Source organism: Xenopus laevis, chromosome 3L, assembly GCF_017654675.1.
Source record: "Xenopus laevis strain J_2021 chromosome 3L, Xenopus_laevis_v10.1, whole genome shotgun sequence".
NCBI lineage: Eukaryota > Metazoa > Chordata > Amphibia > Anura > Pipidae > Xenopus > Xenopus laevis.
In genome coordinates, this window is record NC_054375.1 from 143,137,144 (window position 1) to 143,156,533 (window position 19,390).

At 37.1% G+C, this 19,390-nt stretch overlaps 1 pseudogene; it reads right to left on the reverse strand.

The window, feature by feature from the left end:
• Positions 1 to 244: 244 nt before the first annotated feature.
• Positions 245 to 12,163, reverse strand: LOC121401623 (annotated as a pseudogene).
• Positions 12,164 to 19,390: the final 7,227 nt, after the last annotated feature.

The window sequence follows — 19,390 nt, forward strand, 5'->3', positions numbered from 1 at the left end:
AAGGCTAGACTCAATGTTTTCCATCTTTTCTTTGTCACTCTACCACATTACCCAATAATTTGATAATAATTAATTATTATATTTTTATACTTGCTATGGTTGGTAGTAAGAATGCAAACAGTGAATTAAAGGGGACTAACTGAGACTTTAAAGCCCACAGTGCCCCATTTGTGTGTCCTGGCCCAAATATCAGAAAGCCGAGATATCAGTTGACAACATCACCTGGCACTGTTCAGAGACAATCAAGGATTTCATTGCAACAATTTATTGAAAAACAGACACAGATCTCAATGCTGTAAGAAAGTCATTCATTGAGGAAGACACAGTTATCAGTTGATTGAAGGCTAAAATGTGGAGAACTTTTTTTTTCAGGTAGCCTGCAGATATAATAACCAAAGAGGGTGCAGTATCATTACAGAGACAGGGTCAAGCAAGTCTATATTAGCAGAATTTGTTATATTTGGGGGGGGGGTGTTGTTATTTGTTTATATACTGTCTCTCTTCTTGTTTTTTAGGAGATTTTATTTTTAGTCCAAAACTTTACACAACATAATTTTTTTCTCGCAGATTGCTTTATACTGAACATTGCAGCTATTATCATTCCACGTTTTGTCTTCCAACATGTGAACGCAGTCTTCTATTCCAGCATAATTATTTGGCTCGTTCTTGTGCCAGAATCTGCAGAAGAATTGCAAACTGAGTTACACTGGGAAGGGCGTGATAAGGGGCTGCACAAAGAATGGTGTTACAGTATGAGTCGTAGGGGGTTATTTATTAAAGTATTATACCCAGGAAAAAGTCAGAATCTGAAAATCCTGCATCTCAAGCAAATATCAACTCATACCAGAACTTGTGATGGTTTGAAGAGATGAAATCAAGAGAAAGGGAAACATATATACTGGATACATAATGCAATAAGACTCAGTTTTGCACAATATCCATGAGTAGATATATTGTTTTTGTAAATGGATATATTTTTTTGGAATGAGCAAAACAGAAATCATTATAGCTTTATTTTTTCAAGTTGTCACCCGAAAACTGCAACTTTTTTGCTATATTATATAACGAAAACCAGAGCAGGTCACCATGTCAAGAAACATCTTCAGGGACATTTGCCATTGACTTCTACATGACCTCAACAGGTTTTAACTGGAGTATTTTCGGATAATGATTTTTTGCAGCTTTGATGTATAATAAATCTATGAAAAGTCAAGGTTTTTTTCCCTCTAAAAATTCGAGTTTTCCCCTTTAAAAACTAGACCAGTAAAAAAATCGAGGTTTAATAAATAGGCCCCTTAAAGTTTCTTGTTCATATTTTGTAATTCATGACACTTTAAAAATAGAGGATGAGGGTGAATTTTAAATGTATGTACAGTAATTCCATATATCTATCTACAACACTAAAAATCTGAAAACTGAATTTATTTAGAGGAAAAAAAAACTCACATTTTTTGAGATTTATTATACCCCGGATTGTGCAAAAACACTGAATTTGAAAATCTACTATCTCAGACCTGTCAAAGTCAAGAGGCACCTATATCAATTTATAAGTTTCAGTGGCCTGAAAATCTGACTTTTTCGGGTTTTTGGGCAAAAACTCGATAAACTCGAGCAAACCTGGAATAAAGCCTGAAAAATTTGAGGCAAAAGCCTGGAAAATTTGAGCAATTCAGAATTTTTATAGATTTTTCTGCGATTTGCATTTTTTTATTAACTCAGGCATAGGAGTTTGGTTGTGTTTTTTTTAAATAACATATGAGATAAATTTGGATTTTAGTAAATAAACCCTTTCATGTGTGGTTTATACAAGGATACATGTTACACATAGGGAGTTATTTATCAAAGTCCGAATTTATCTCAATATTTTCTGCTACAAACTCTGATCCAATCAGGTTGTGTTTTTTATGCTTATTTATTATTACATTTTTCAAGAAATTTGCTTTGTGACAAAAAAAAATCTGATTTTCAATTTTTTTTTAGATTTTTCATCTGATTTTCACAATTTTTTTCGGATTTTTCACCCGAAAATTTTGGGGTATTGCACGAAACCCAGCGCACATCAAAAACTTCTCCCATTGACTTATATGCAACCTCGACAGGTCTGAGATGCCAGATTTTCAGATTCGGATTTTTCCATCCTCGGGATAAATTCCGAAAAATTTGTGATTTTTTAAAAGTCAGATTTTTTTGTGAATTTTGCAGTTGGAGTTTAGTAAAAAAAAAAACCCATAATATTGTGCCTTACATTTATAATAAAAATATATGGAAAAGAAGAGCTTTTATCTCAGGGCCAGGACAGATTAGTCATCTTACCCAGTTGATAGGTCATGGAGTGTTCCATCCACCCATCTCCACCCATTTCTATCCCTTTTGAGGCCGATCCAAAAATATGAGTTGTCAGTAATATTTGCAAGGAAGTTCTAGGGAAGCAGAATACACATCTCATTATAAGTAGTATCACACATGACACATGTACTACATATAAACAATTTCCAAACAACCAAAACTCTCATCAAGTGTTGCAACTTTCATTGGGGATTCACATAAAACTTGTTTGTTGAGTAGTGTATAATATACAATAAGTGAGAATGTCACTGATAAATAGAGAATGAGATATTTACGACCACAGAAAAGGGAATTGTTTGACACAAGACAGCAACTGGAATCCTGAGTGTTTACAAAGTGGAATTGTGCATCTCAGTGCAACCAAATGACAATGCAATGTTTCTTGGTGTGCATTAATGTATTGACTTCATATTTCAGTTTACTGACTTTCGGCCTATTCCTGTTCCTTTTGATGCCCACCCTGACCTGAACAGTCCTTTCGATTACCATTTTGATCAATCTCTTTGCAACCATCAAATTGTGGCTGCGCACAGAGCATCTGGCAGACTTCCATGCCATAGCATTTTGCCATTAGAACTCAAAGTGAAGTTGTGCTTTGTGCCTCCATTGTGGGCAAGTGGCAAAACACTATAAACTCTCATGATAATCATGCTGACCCTCACTTGGGTCTTTACAAAGGAAGAGAGTGCACATGTGCAAATAGATGAGCACGGTCTCTCTCTGAGAGAGACCAACTCAAGTGAGGGAAGTGGAAATGGGACTGGACTAGGGGTAGGCGGCAAAGGAGGAACATTCTTGGCACTCCCCAGCTTTGCACCCTAGGCACGTGCCTCTTCTGCCTACCCCTAGTTCCAGCCCTGCTGTGCACATTTTATCTGTAATGCCTTTTTTAATCTTGATGAAATAGACTTTATTGAAAAGGTTCAAATGCATTGTCTTTGCAGCAGTGGTTCTATACCTTGATACAGTACAATTTAGAGATGGAACCTAAAAATGTCCCACTGTAATGTAATGAGATGTCTGTAGTGGATGTGTCAACTGTGTTATATGTTCAGCAAGGGCTTCACCTGTTCCTTCTCACTGGTGATAATAACCAGGTCACTGTTCATTATTTTACACATGGTCTGGGCCTCCATTCAGTTCTTCACAGTTGTAACAATATAATAACAGCTTCCATCAAATGCTCTCCAGCCAGAATCACACTGAGGTCTCTCTGAAAGAGACAGAGTTTGAGGCTGTAAAAATGAATGTTATATCATAATTTTGGCCACATAGGGGCCCATTTACTTAGTTCGAGTGAAGGAATAGAATAAAAGAAACTTCGAATTTCTAATGTTTTTTTTTGGCTACTTCGACCATCGAATTGGCTACCTCGACTTTCGACTACGACTTCAACTTCGAATCGAACGATTAGAACTAAAAAACGCTCGACTATTCGACCATTCGGCCATTCGATAGTCGAAGTACTGTCTCTTTAAAAAAAACTTCGACCCCCTAGTTCGCCACCTAAAACCTACCAGAGTCAATGTTAGCCTATGGGGAAGGTCGGAACAATTTTTAGGTTGAAGAAAAATCGTTTGATCGATGGATTAAAATCCTTTGAATCGAACGATTCGAAGGATTTAATCGTTCGATCAAACTATTTGTGGTAAATCCTTCAACTTCGATATTCGAAGGATTTAAATTCGGCAGTCGAATATCGAGGGTTAATTAACCCTCGATATTCGACCATAAGTAAATTTGCCCCATAGTGTGTGTGAGTATCCCTTTTAATTATAGAAGTCGGCAGCTCAATTCATTACAGCCACAGGTGCTATAACATCATACATTGACATTCTTGACCATTCTGTGTTTCTTATTTTGTGGCAACAGTTTAGGGAAGGCCCATGTTTCTGTTTCAGCAGAATAATAGCACCATGCACAAAGTAAGAGCCTTGCAGAATTGGCTTGAACTTGACTGGCTTTCACCCTACCCTGACCTCAACCCAAATGAACCTCTTAGGGATGACATAGAATGCAGAACCAAGGATTATCCCCAACATCATTGTAATGGAAGAAAATCTCTTCAGCAAAGTTCTAACCAGCCCAGAAGAGTAGAGGATAAAGGCTGTTTAGCAGTACACACAAGATCTTCATATAAATCCCATTGTGTTGAGATGTTGGACAGGCAGGTGTCCAGATACTTTTGGCCATGTACTGTATAGTCCATAAAACAAGAAAAATCCATAATAAATATGGTTATGAATGTCATATGTATTGACATATTTATACCATTTTTGGGTATACTTGATGTTTCCTAGATAACTTCCTACAGTATATCCCTAAAGTATGAAACACAGTATAGAGTCAAGATGCACCATAATAATATTCATAACATAAATTACATTTTGTCATCAGCGGAAAAATGGACAAAGTATGAAAAACAACCAAATTATTGTAATTGCATTAATACATATTATTATTACAAATCACAAATGTTTTCATACCTAAACACTCATTAATGGATCCAATTCTTGCTTCAAGGACATATATATCTTTCCCTGAAATGATAAATGTATTTTATTGGCTGCAAAGAAAAATACTTGTTTTGTGCTGCAATTTTCTTGATTGTATTTAAACAGACCCCTGGCAAATTGGGGACTGTGGATGGAAGCAGCCCAATAAAGCAACTATAACTCCTCATAATTCACATTACACCACATTTAGGGTAGCACATACGTAAGTTGGCAACTTGGCATAGACTACCATCATGTGATACATTCCTTCAAAACAATTTTTCATTGTTGACCGATCCTCAAGGATATGACTGTATAGTAAGTAGTGATGAGAAAACTTTTTGCTAGGCTTTACCACAAAAAGAGACACATAAGGGTTTATTTACTAAACTCCGGTCAGGCTTTTTTTTTTTTTTTAAACTCAATTTTTTAAACATTTATTAAAGCCTGATGCATCAAAAACTCTGAATCCGAAAAATCCTCCATCTCAGACTTGCCAAGGTTGTGTATCAAATCAATGGCAGACGTCCCTATCCTATTTTGAAGTTGCGCTGGAATTAGCCCGAATATCCAACCTTTTCTGGGTTTTTGGCCAAAAAAAAACAAAAATTCGGGCCTTACGGGAAAAAATGGAGCAAAAAACTCAGGAAAATCTGTACAATTCAGGTTTTCGCTCGATTTTATTGAGTTTTTACCCGAACTGATAAAATCAAGCTTTTTTTTAATAATAAATAAGGTAAAATCGGGTATTAGAATTTGGTCGTGGTTTTTTTATTTAAATAATGAGATGATTCGGATTTTAGTAAATAACCCTTCCCGACTACAATTCATTATGCTCTGAAAAAGTAACATGAAAGAAAGTTGCGTGGTCACCATGAAAAATGCCCATTGGCTCTAATGCATTTTGCAAATTTTTGGTCAATCAAACAAGACAGACTTGCTTATCACGTATCAGCCATGTAATTCCAGTTTAAGTTGTGCTTTGTTTATATTTCATTTTCGTGAACATCTCAAGTTAGTGATCCAAGGAATTCTGTTTTTACCTGGAAGATATATCTACAATTCCTTTGTATCCCATCTGGAATGAAGATAAATGTGTAGCCCATTAAGAGTATTCTTTGTACGTTTTCACCTTGTGGGACTTACATAAGGTAATTATATATTCCATGTCTATGAAGAACTAGAGCCAAAATTATGACAAAGCCTTAATGATCCCATGTTCTTGGAATCTGACATTCCTGCAGTCATTGGTTTGATCCTTATTATGCCCATTTATCCCTCTCCTACAACATATCTGTTTTCATTGGGAGCACCCTTAGACTATCATTAAAGGAACATTTGCTTACCCAAAGTCTGGTTTATGGTTCTAATGTGTGATACAAGGACGCCTTTCTCCTCATCTGCAAACCATACATTTCAAAAAGGAGAAAAACATAAATTTGTTGCATAAAAATGTATCATCATTTCAGTTTTCGTACAGATTTTTAAAATAAACGTAATAATGAACTCTAATAATACCTCTAAAATGTAATAATTAATAGAGGATTTTTACCCTTTCCTCAACTTTGTAGGACACAGTGTGCCAGAGGTGATATCTTGTCGCAAATTTACTTAGGGTCGAATATCGAGGGTTAATTAACCCTCGATATTCGACTGCCGAATTGAAATCCTTCGACTTCGAATATCAAAGTCGAAGGATTTAGCGCAATTTGTTCGATCAAACGATCGAAGGAATAATCGTTCGATCGAACGATTAAATCCTTCGAATCGAACGATTCGAAGGATTTTAATCCATCGATCCAACGATTATCCTTCGATCAGAAAAACCTTGGAAAGCCTATGGGGACCTTCCCCCATAGGCTAACATTGGCCTCGGTAGATTTCAGGTGGCGAACTAGGGGGTCGAAGTTTTTTTTAAAGAGACGGTACTTCGACTATCGAATAGTCGAATAGTCGAACGATTTTTAGTTCGAATCGTTCGATTCGAAGTCGAAGGTCGTAGTCAAAGATCGAAGTAGCCAATTCGATGGTCGAAGTAGCCAAAAAAAACATTCGAAATTCGAAGTTTTTTTCCTCTATTTTCCTCTATTCCTTCACTCAAACTTAGTGAATGGGCCCCCTTATGTCAGAATCACATGCAAAGTGAATTTGATATACAGTGGGGACTTGTTTTGAGAAGAATTCAGGAACCAAAGCAAAAATCCATTAATAGATGTGTTGCCAAATGTGGCACTTCTAAAGTGATGTGGTCACATGCAGGTAGGGATGCAGCAAATCCACTATTTTGGATTTGGCCGAACCCCTGAATCCTTTGTGAAAGATTCAGCCGAATACTGAACCAAATCCGAACCCTAATTTGCATATGCATATGCAAATTAGGGGTGGGAAGGGGAAATTTTTTTTACTTCCTTGTTTTCTGACAAAAAGTCACGTGGTTTCCCTCCCCACATGCAAATTAGGGTTCGGATTCGGTTCGGCCGGGCAGAAGGATTCGGCCGAATCCGAATCCTGCTGAAAAAGGCTGAATCCTGGCTGAATCCCAAACCACGGGGCCCTCCGGAGGGGGGTGGGGGGCTGGCTTCACAGCCTGTACCTGGCCTGACCCTGCGTTATTGGTCACATGTCAGTTATTCTTGTTTGGATTGAGCACAAAGTTTATGGAGGATACTCACCTGCCTGTTTTAATTGCTGAGTTATAACAGAATCTGAAAGGCGAAGGTGAAAAACAGAAGCTTCAGAGCTCATTTCAACCTATTTTTAATGGTAACATATGCTCAGTTCTATCTATTTATGAAAGAAGTTTGTCCTTTACATGGATGTAATCCATATATTTCTTATACACTTTAGTTTAATGGAATCACAATTTTCCCCCTCCATCACGAGCATGTTTACAAAAAACTGAAATCATAAAAACTCTATGGCCGAAGAAAAAATCTCAATTGCGTTCTTTGTTTTTAAACTTGAAACTTGAAACATAAAATAGTTTGATAATAAACCTTGTTGCCTTCTACAGAAGCTCGCCAGGTATTTGCCTCCACATTTTTTCATTATAATTTTTGAGATTCTTGTAAATAGATAAATCTCAAACATTTGAAAACACAAATTTGAAAAATTTCAAGGTTGCATTTTTTTTACTACAATTTTCTTGATGTATACACGTGAGTGTATATACATGTGTGTATGTATATATGTAGGGATGTGAGAATCTTAGACACCCTTACACTTTACAGACAGGCACATCCCTAGTAATATGGACACCTCGGTGGGTCCTTATGGGGACCTTGTGCTTATGTAACCCCTGCAGTTCACACAGTGTACACCAGATGGCACTGTGCCAGAGTATAAAAGGTTTAGGAACCATGTGCTCTGGGTCCATTGCTTTAGCCCAACCAAGCAGGCTGGAAGGGAATGGGTAGTGCTGACCCTAGGCTCCTTGGCCCTAGTAATTAGACAGCTATACTCGTTTTATAGATCGCTCTAGGAGTGATAGAGAGGTTAATTAGTTGAGCAGCTCAAGGCTCCGCCGAGGAGATTAGAGGGATTAAGATCCCAGGGTATTACTGACCCAGAGTAAGGAACCAAGTGTTGAGATAGGGATGTCAGGAGTTCCCCTAGTCTGCCACTGGAAGATATCCTGAAAACTGGGCAATACCCATCACATGCTGTCAATTTACTCTCTGCTGTATATTCCCTAGCCTGTGGGGATTCAGCCTATACGTGCTGTGAGTATATGCTTCCTTTATGCTGCTGTGTATGTTCTATACTCCATTGTGGATCAATGTGCTAAATGATCTCTGTGCTATTGTTCAATAAATACTGTTCTTGGTTCAACTGTTAAAGAACTACTGGCGCCCATCATTGTGCTATCGCACCAGGTTACAGTTACACTACACCCTTGCCTCCACCCCGCTGCGAGGGCTTGCCCCTGAGAAAGAGAGCTCATCGGTGGTCTTAGCCCACCAAGGAAAGTAGCTTAAAACTGACCTAGCACAAGTCAGTTTACTGTAGCGCTATATATATATATATATATATATATATATATATATATATACAGCGACATTTTGTGCATACTGCTACTGAAAAATGCCTTACCCTTTAAACAAAACAGGGATTGTTTGTCCATATATTGCAATATATTTAAGCTGGCCAACTACGTCAAAGTCATCCCATATCTGGCCAGTCCTATGCTCAATTTTCATCTGATTCATTAAGAATTCTATGGTTTAATTATACATTTTATAAAAGGGACGAATACGTTTTACCTGCAACTTACTAGCTGCTTTCAAAGTAAAACTCCCAAACTTGGCTGCCCTTTTATTAGACACCAGTGGGATGACTTTGACGTAGTTGGCCAGCTTAAATATATTGCAATATATGGACAAACAATCCCTGTTTTGTTTAAAGGGTAAGGCATTTTTTAGTGGCAGTATGCACAAAATGTCGCTGTCTTAAATATATTGATAATGGGTTGAGTGCAGAGGAATCTTGTATTTGTCTATATGTTTTTTGTGGTCACACCCTCATTGCACCCCCGCCTAATGGTTTTAAAAACTAGTGGTGAGCACAACTTTCCCCTGTTTGTTATAGTTATACAGGAGCAGTGACCAGCTCCATGTTGTAGCTCCCACCCCCTCCAACTATAGTCAGGTGATCCCACTGGTGTCTAATAAAAGGGCAGCCAAGTTTGGGAGTTTTACTTTGAAAGCAGCAAGTAAGTTGCAGGTAAAACGTATTCGTCCCTTTTATAAAATGTATAATTAAACCATAGAATTCTTAATGAATCAGATGAAAATTGAGCATAGGACTGGCCAGATATGGGATGACTTTGACGTAGTTGGCCAGCTTAAATATATTGCAATATATGGACAAACAATCCCTGTTTTGTTTAAAGGGTAAGGCATTTTTCAGTAGTAGTATGCACAAAATGTCTATGTCTTAAATATATTGATAATGGGTTGAGTGCAAAGGAATCTTGTATTTGTCTATATGTATTTTGTGGTCACACCCTCATTGCACCCCCGCCTAATGATTTTAAAAACTAGTGGTGGGCACAACTTTCCCCTGTTTGTTATATATATATATACTGCACAAAATCAGAGACAGCAATGTCAACAGTTATAATTGGTGCTTAGTGATGTCATTTCTGTCACATTACTGATGGAAACTTGTGTATTATAATAAATAATGTACTGTAGTTGTATAAATATAAGGCTATAATACTGTAAGTCACCTTGGAGTCTCATGGCCTGTATAAAAGCACTTAACTAAAGGCTAGAAATGTTGTACATTATGTTTTGAGCTTCTGTACCAGCCCAAGGCAACCACAGCCCTTCATCAGTAAAGATCTGTGTCTCCAAAGATGCCCCAGTAGCTCCCATCTTCTTTTCTGCTGATTCACTGCACATGCTCTGTGCTGCTGTCACTTACTGAGCTTAGGGACCCACTCACAATATACAGTACACATAGAATAGAAATGTCACAATATAAGGCTGATTAGTAATTAATACAGATAATTACTACACAGCAGCACAGAAACCAGTGCAATTAGCATCAGAATTTAATAATCAGCCCTGTAGCATCAGCTTATATTACAGGGGAAGCTCATTTTCTGCTGGATAATTAGTGACGAGCCCTAAGCTTAGCTTCTTAGTTTCCTCCTTACTCTACTATGTAACTAGGTCTAGTAAAATTCCTCTGTACCTCTGTAAAATTATAGAACTCCCATTCCCTCATTTCACCTTCATAATAAGCAAGAAGAGAGAAAGCCAAAGAAACACAACTCTAGTACAGAGACGAGGAGAAGCCAGCCTAACCAGAGCAGGATGCAGAGTTAACCCTAAGTAGAGTAAGACTGCATGGCTGTGTGCATGAGCAGCTTCCCTTAAAAATGCTTCCCCATGTGATCAGATAACATAACAAGCACATGATTTTCTGTAATGAGTGCTTAGACATTAGTCCAGCCATTACTACAAGCGTTCCTCATTCTCTTATCTCACACTTACAGTATATGGACACCAGACTGGTGAGGACAATCATGAAAATGAAAACAAGGCTGAATAAGATCACCAGGACCAACAGGAGTCTCTTCTGTTCCATCAACTTTTCACTTGGATTAAAATCTAAAAATAAAGAAATAGACAGTTTTGTCTACTAATGTATGCCCTTATGCTATCCCACTAAGACCACTGCAAGCTCTTAGAACTCCCACCCCTCCCACCCTGCAATCAATCTCAAAGAAGCAGTTCAGTGTAAAATAAAAACTGGTTAAATAGATAGACTGTGCAACATAAAAAATGTTTCTAATATAGTTAGTTAGACAAAAATGTAATGTATAAACGATGGAGTGACTGGATGTCTAACATAATAGCCAGAACACTACTTCCTGCTTTTCAGCTCTCTAACTCTGAGTTAGTCAGCAACGATAAGGGGGGCCACATGGGACATAACTGTTCAGTGAGTCTACAACTCATCCTCAGCATTCAGCTCATATTCAAAAGCAACAGATATGACCCATGTGCCCCCCTCAAGTCACTGATTGGTAACTGCCTGGTAACCAATCAGTGGAAACCAAGAGAGCTGCAAAGCAGGAAGTAGTGTTCTGTTCTGTTATGTTACACATCCAGTCACTCCAGACTCCACTCCAAACTATATTGAATTTTTTTTATTTTGCTCAGCCTGTCTATTTACCCAGTTTTTATTTTTACACTGAACTGTTCCTTTAACAAATCTTAAGAAGTCATTCTGTTAGAAAAGCCTTTAGTGTCCAACTGTTTCTTTCCTTTCTCTTATAGCATCAAGTAGCCTTTCAAAGCAGGGGACCTAAAGACAGTAAATCTGGCACCTAATAATAGAAAAAGAGTTATTGTATACATTACATTTTGCTGAAGTATTTTCTTGTTTTTGTTCATCAGGATTCTCCATCTTCACATATGGCTCAGTGGATTCCATATTGAACTTAACCTGATATATATTATCTCCAATTCGGCTTTGGTATTTTCCTAGGCATGTTAAATTAAAATATTTTTTTTTATATTTCAGATTAATTGCATAGATACGCATTATTGCAAATTCAAGTGGTATGGGGCAAATTTTGGTTTGGGGCCCACCCATGTTGACCATACGCACCCATACCCAAATCATCTCTATAATTACTATGGGGCTTATTAACTACTGTATGTGTCAGACATGGTGCAAAGTGCAAAAACCAGGTTAATTTCATCATGTCTTTAGCAATTGACACCATAGCCTGCACATAGCAGAATTGTAACCGCTTCAAAATGGAATGCAGAGACCATTGTTCACCCCAGTGGCATAACTAGACCTCCAAGGGCCCTGGTACGTAAATTTACAACTGGGCCCCCTTAACCCCCCCCATGTGACCCCCCCCCATGCATTGGGCTGGAACACAGTCTCCCATAGACTCCATTATAATCAAGTAATTCAACTTTTTCTGAAAAAAAAACCCCCTTTTCTCTGTAATAATAAAATAAATTGTGTTTAGTACAGAGGAATACCTGTGCTGCCATAGTTTTAAGGATCTCTCTGTACAGGCTATGAGCAAACTAAGGTGCTGTTCCTACTGAATTGTGCTTAGTACAGGGAATACCTAGGCTGCCATAGTTTTATGGGATCTCTCTGTACAGGAAAGTTGGGTAGCCATATAGACGCAAAGATCTGCTCGTTTGGCAACATCGCCAAACGAGCCGATCTTTCCCCGATATGCCACTAACGGGCATGGCTATATTCGGGGTAATCTAAACGATCAGATTACGATGAGAGCGAATGGGCTCTGGCGGGACGGTCGGGACAAAATCAAACTTGTTCCGATCGACCAAACGACCGAACTCCGCCGGACGAAAAATGTCGGGACTCTCCACACACAGTCCAAAAATCATACAAATCCATACAAAGTTTTTTCTGCCCTATCGAGTCCTGCTGATTGCTCTCTGCTGTTTGTGAGTATCCATCTGGGAACAAGTCAGTAGAAATGGTTCCGACTTTTGTGGTGCGTGAGGGGCCCCCCCGGGCGTGGGGCCAGAGTGGGCCCAATAGGATCCCATGGATCCCACCTGCTTCCAGAGCAGCAGCAGCTGCAGCAGGATGTGTACCCGGGCTCCCCTCTCCAAATGTTTGCGTCAGTGAGTAGCGAGATGTGGGCATGCATGCCAAAAATTCCCCTTGCCGTGCCACCTGCGATAAGATTTATCGCAGCTCTGGCGGGCCCCAATTGGGTGCGTGCCCGGGTGCGATTGCACCCCCTGCACCCCTGATAGTTACGCCACTGGTTCACCCAATAAATACAGGTATGGGATCCGTAATCTGGAAACCTGCTGTCCAGAAAGTCCTGAATAAAAATGATTTCCTTTTTCTCTGTAATAATAAAACAGTAGCTTGTAATAAAAAAGAGAAACACTTGTGAAACCTATGAACCTAAGGATCTATCCAGGGGTCTGACTAGGTCAGTTTTACAAGGTTGATTTCAAAAGAAGAGAAAAGAATACCCCGTATGTTTCACTTACCAATTGTCGATTAGAACCCTTGTGATAATTCACTGTGAAAATTAACTTTTTGTAACCTCCCAAATTCAACTTGCCACTTTCGTTAGGCAACTAATTACGATGTTAGACAAAGTTTGTGTAAAGAATATAACATTAGTGATTGATTTAGTGATCTTGTTTTGTAATAAATTGTCCTGATTACCTATACTGAATTGCTAATATGTGCTGATTGCTAGTAATTAGTCAATTTCATATTAAATTGAAAATTCAATAATCAAAAATTCTTAATTAATTGACTTGAACATGCACAGTGCCTAAATTGCAGACAAATTAATTAAAATGTTACTATACTAATAAATATAAAGTGCCAAGGGCTTCAATTCGTTGTATCTAATTCTCAAACAATTAATTAAATAATGCAACAATTAATATGGTACTAGAAAACCGGATAAACCAGAATGATAGATTAGATAAAAGATCTCTTGATTTCATTTGAAATTAGATTGAAAGGGAAAATATAGATGGTGGAGCTGTCTCAAGAACCCTATCTCATTTTTGCTATCTCAGGGACACCACAAAGACAAGGCAGTCAGAGTATACTGGACTGCGGTCGTAATATTATTTTAAGCTGAATCTGCTTCATCGCCAGTCACTTACATATAAAAGGGCTGAAGAAGAGCAATTAATTTTTTCTTTGTTCTCTGTTAAAGGAGAACTAAAGCTTAACGAAAGAAGTAGCTAGAAATGCTGTACGTTATATTTTGGGTTTCTGTACCAGTCCAAGGCAAACACAGCCCTTTATCAATCACATTGCCTAAACTGCAAACTGGAGAGCTTCTGAAAAAAAACGGAATGAAATCAAGCGCTCTTTTAATTATCATTCTGCTTTATCTGGTTTTCTAGTACCATATTAATTGTTGCATTATTTAATTAATTGTTTGAGAATTAGATACAACAAATTTAAGCACTTGGCACTTTATATATATTAGTATAGTTACATTTTAATTAATTTGTCTGCAATTTAGGCCCTGTGCACTTTCAAGTCAATTAATTAATTAAGAATTTTTGATTATTGAATTTTCAATTTTATATGAAATTGATTAATTGGTAGCACTCAGCACATATTAGCAATTCAGTATAGGTAATCAGGAGAATTTATTACGAAGAAAAAGTTTGTACCAGTGTCACGATAGAGCTCCTGCGCCACAGCTTCTGTCCCAAATAAGAAGCAATGCAAATGCCAAATCTTTAAGGTTGTGGACAAACCGGAACATAAAACCGCAGAAACTGTGCTGCAAGGTTTTTTTTTTCATTTTATCGTGAATAAAAAAAACAAAAAAAAAAACCTTGCAGCACAGTTTCTGCGGTTTTATGTTCCTGTTTGTCCACAACCTTAAAGATTTAGAATTTATTACGAAAAAAGATCACTAAATAAATCCCTAATGTTATATTCTTTACACAGACTTTGTCTAGTAATTAGTTTCCTAACGAAAGTGGTAAATTAAGTTTGGGAGGTTACAAAAAGTTAATTTTCGCAGTGAATTATCACAAGGGTTCTAATAGACAATAGGTAAGGGAAACATACGGGGTATTCTTTTCTCTTCTTTTGAAAACAGGAGCTTGTACTTGATCCCAACTAAGATATAATTAATCCTTATTGGAAGCAAAACCAGCCTATTGGGTTTATTTAATGTTTACGTGATTTTCTAGTAGACTTAAGGTATGAAGATCCAAGTTATGGAAAATCCAGAGCATTCTGGATTACAGGTCCCATACCTGTAATATAATGTTGATATTTGCCAGTGCATTTTCACCTCCTAACTTGGCGTCATTAATATTCTCAAATTTAGGTGCAGTCACAACAGAGCTAATTACTGTCACGGCACCTGCACTATGGACAGGGCTGCTTTTTGCATGTAGTTACTGTGTTCTGCACTTAGTGCAAGATTTCCAGTCTGGTTCTAGGTGCAAAATGCAGCCAGAGCCTGAATGCAAGTGCTTTTTGAATGAGCAATAAAGTGGATGCTTTTGCACTCCTTAGTACTTTTGTACTTGTATCCAGTAGATCTAACTTTATGTATACAGTTAGTAATGAAAAGCACAATAATGTTAGTATTCACTCTAACCCACTTTAATGCACAATCCTTATACACAGTTTGCTTTAAATTAAATATTTTAAATTTTAAATGGGAAGATCATCATCATTATAGATGATAGATAGATAGATAGATAGATAGATAGATAGATAGATAGATGATAGATAGATAGATAGATAGATAGATAGATAGATAGATAGATAAATGATAGATAGATAGATAGATAGATAGATAAATGATAGATAGATAGATAAATGATAGATAGATAGATAATAGATAAATGATAGATAGATAGATAGATAGATAGATAGATAGATAGATAGATAAATGATAGATAGATAGATAGATAGATAGATAAATGATAGATAGATAGATAGATAGATAGATAGATAGATAGATAGATAGATAGATAGATAGATAAATGATAGATAGATAGATGAGAGATGAATATGTCCTTACCTTTTTTTATCCTGTGGCAGTTGCTTGGAATTTCCCCTTGCTCAGTTGAGTTGGTCGTCATTACTGCTGCTCTGTGCTAGCTGTGCTGCTCTTTTTAATGGTTCATCCCCTTCCCTAATTTTTCTTCTCTATTTTTTGTCATTTCTAATTAAAGAAGCGAAATATTACACTGCGTTTCTCAGTTAAAATCCACTAGACCCTAATGTATATTTTTAAAACATGTTGCATGAAAAAAAACCATTGACTTCAATGTACTGGACTTGGCAAATTTTTTGCCGTCTCACAAATTTTTAGTGAAGTGAAACTTATCCGATTCGCCCATCATTAATATGGACATTTTCGGTTTCTACTACAGTATATAGAGAACTAATACTGCACTATTAACTATTGGTTTTCATTTTCTATTATTTGTATTTTTGAGTTATTTTGTTTTTTTTCAGCAGCTCTCCCGTTTGCAGTTTAGGCAATTTGCCTAAAGGGCCGTGGTTGCCTTGGACTGGTACAGAAACCCAAGATATAACGTACAGCATTTCTAGCTACTTCTTTCGTTAAGCTTTAGTTCTCCTTTAACAGAGAACAAAGAAAAAAATAATTGTTATTCTTCAGCCCTTTTATATGTAAGTGACTGGCAATGAAGCATTAAAGAGAACTCTGGAATTATATTGGAACAAATACCTACAGGGATCCAGCACCATTTGTTACGCTCTAGAGGCAAACTGAATTTAAGTACTAATCTAAAGCTGCCACAATCATGAAAGGGTTTTCTTTTTTTTGGATGGGGGAACAATCTGACCCACCATTGAACCAACATATTGGGGAGGTTGGGGGAACATCAGTATCACTAGTGCAAGATGAGTTTTCACCTCTACAAGATTGTCCTACCCTTGAGACACAGTATAAGATGAATCCCAAGCTCTGCCAAAATTAAGATTGATTGGAGCCAGCAGATGAGCCCAAAGCAGAAGGCTATGAATTTTAAAAGGGTGCACTGAAAAATTGCAGTGAATTTGTAAATTTGTATCACTCACTGTAAGGGGTCCGTTTGCTAACACGCAAATTTCGATTATTTTCCATGAATCTCTAAAAATGTGTGGTTTTTCCATTAAAAAAAAAAAAAAACTCTAAAAATTTGAGATTTATCAAATGTAAAATCCATGAAAACCTTGATACAACAATGCGCCAGGTTGAAGTTATCAAGGTCCTATAGAAGTCAGAGGAAGCTGCGCTGATCTTTTTCTGGTAGGAAATGTCCAAAAAACTTAAATTTTGAGAGGTTTTTAAAGTACAGGTATGGGATCCATTATCTGGAAACCCGTTATCCAGAAAGCTCCGAATGACAGAAAGGCCGTCTCCCATAGACAATGTTATCAAAATAATCCAAATGTTTAAAAATGATTTCCTTTTTCTCTGTAATAATAAAACAGTAGTTTGTACTTGATCCCAACTAAGATATAATTAATCCTTATTGGAAGCAAAACCAGCCTATTGGGTTTATTTAATGTTTACATGATTTTCTAGTAGACTTAGTGGCATATTTATCAAGGGTCGAATTTCGAATTGAAAAAACTCTGAAATGCGAATTCAAAAAGACCAACCGAAATTAAGTCAAAGTTATTTTTGAACTACCAATATGAAGCAGGCACTCAATGAAGGCAAACTTCCACCAGGTGAAGAAAGTGAAGAAAGTTTACTCAGCCTGACGCATTTAGTGTCATAAACACTTCAATCATAGGCCTATTTTAGATGGCGAATGGTCGAAGTCGAATTTTCAAAGAGACAATACAGAATTTTTTGCAAATTCAAATAGGATTTGGACTATTGTAGTCGAAGTAAACAAATATAGCTCGAAATTCTAGTTTTTTTCAATTCGAAAATTCACCTCGGCCTTTGATAAATCTGCTCCTTAAGGTATGAAGATCCAAATTACAGAAAGATCCATTATTCGGAAAACCCCGGGTCCCGAGCATTTTGGATAACAGGTCCCTTAACTGCATTTGTATTTTTTAGCACATCTTTCAGTGCTTTTTTTGTTTGTACTTTTTATAATCAGAACTTTTAATGAATGTCATGACAATTGTGGTGTTCGATTTTGTGAGCTTAGTCATGGTTTCAAGAACCTCTAAAACCACTAAAATCTAAAATAAAAACAAGTCGTTGACTCATCTCTAATGAACAAGCTGAAGAAACAGCTATTACCCTAATATAAAAGCATTTTTTTAAATAAGCTTTAATTTCATTTTATTTTTGTTAAAAGAAAACTATACCCCTCAAACAATGTAGGTCTCTATAAAAAGACATAAAACAGCTCATATGTAAAATCCTGCTTCATGTAAATAAACCATTTTCATAATAATATACTTTTATAGTAGTATGTGCCATTGGGTAATCATAAATATAAAATCCAGCCCCCTGGGATCTTGGATTCACGGTGCACACAAACAAACCATACATGTTAGGTCACATGAGCCAATTAAGACAGGGCTGTGTCTTTTGCTTCCACACTTCTTCCTGTTACAGTTAGAGCTGCAGTATTTCTGGTCAGATGATCTCTGAGGAAGCACACAGACCATCATGAAATGGTGGTTCAAGGCAAGAGATGTAAAAGGGCAATATTTACTTAAATATACATTCCAGTTTGATAAGATTATTTAATATGCCACTTAATTTGATATAAACTATCTGATCCTCTAGGATTCATTTTGAGGCTATAGTTTTCCTTTAATGGCTTTAAAGTAGCGGTGCACCAAATCCCGGCCTTTTTCAGCAGGATTCGGATTTGGCCGAATTCAATTTCCTGGCCAAACTGAATCCAAATCCTTAAAATCATGTCACTTTTCATCACACAAACAAGGAAATAGAAAGATTTTAATTTCATCTCTTACTGGCTCATATGCAAATTCAGCCACATTTTATATGAAGGATTCAGGATTCAGACAAATCCCAAAATTGTGGATTAGGTGTATCCCTACTTTAAAGACCAATGGGGGGAATATAATAAAAGGCGCAAACAGCAAAACAATTAGGACAAATGATAATAAAAAGTCTAATTTCGCAATGTAATGCTCTTCCTTAAACTGTTATTACATTGCGAATTGTAATCGCACATTGCCCACTTTAAGAAGTGCTTGAAGGTGTCGTAATCTTTTGGAGCAAACATAACAACTTTTTCAGTTAGAAGTTTTATTACATTCACTGGTGCAAACTATAAAATTCGCAAACTTACTTACCCTGTTAGAAGTGGTCGCTAAACAGTTTCCGGGTTCGCAAAAGCTATATTAAATTCGCACAATTTGTTCGCACAGAGGCATAACTTTTTGCATTGCAAATATTTTTTTCCGTTACCTACTTTCATTACATTCCCCCATAAATCTAGAAGCCTGTCGATCATCTATGCTCCCAGAGCTTGGTGGCCAGCCTTGGAAATCAATGGGGCAGGGGTCCCCAAACTTTTTTGGCCCAGGGACCAAAGAAGAGCCAAATTATTTTGCAAGGACTG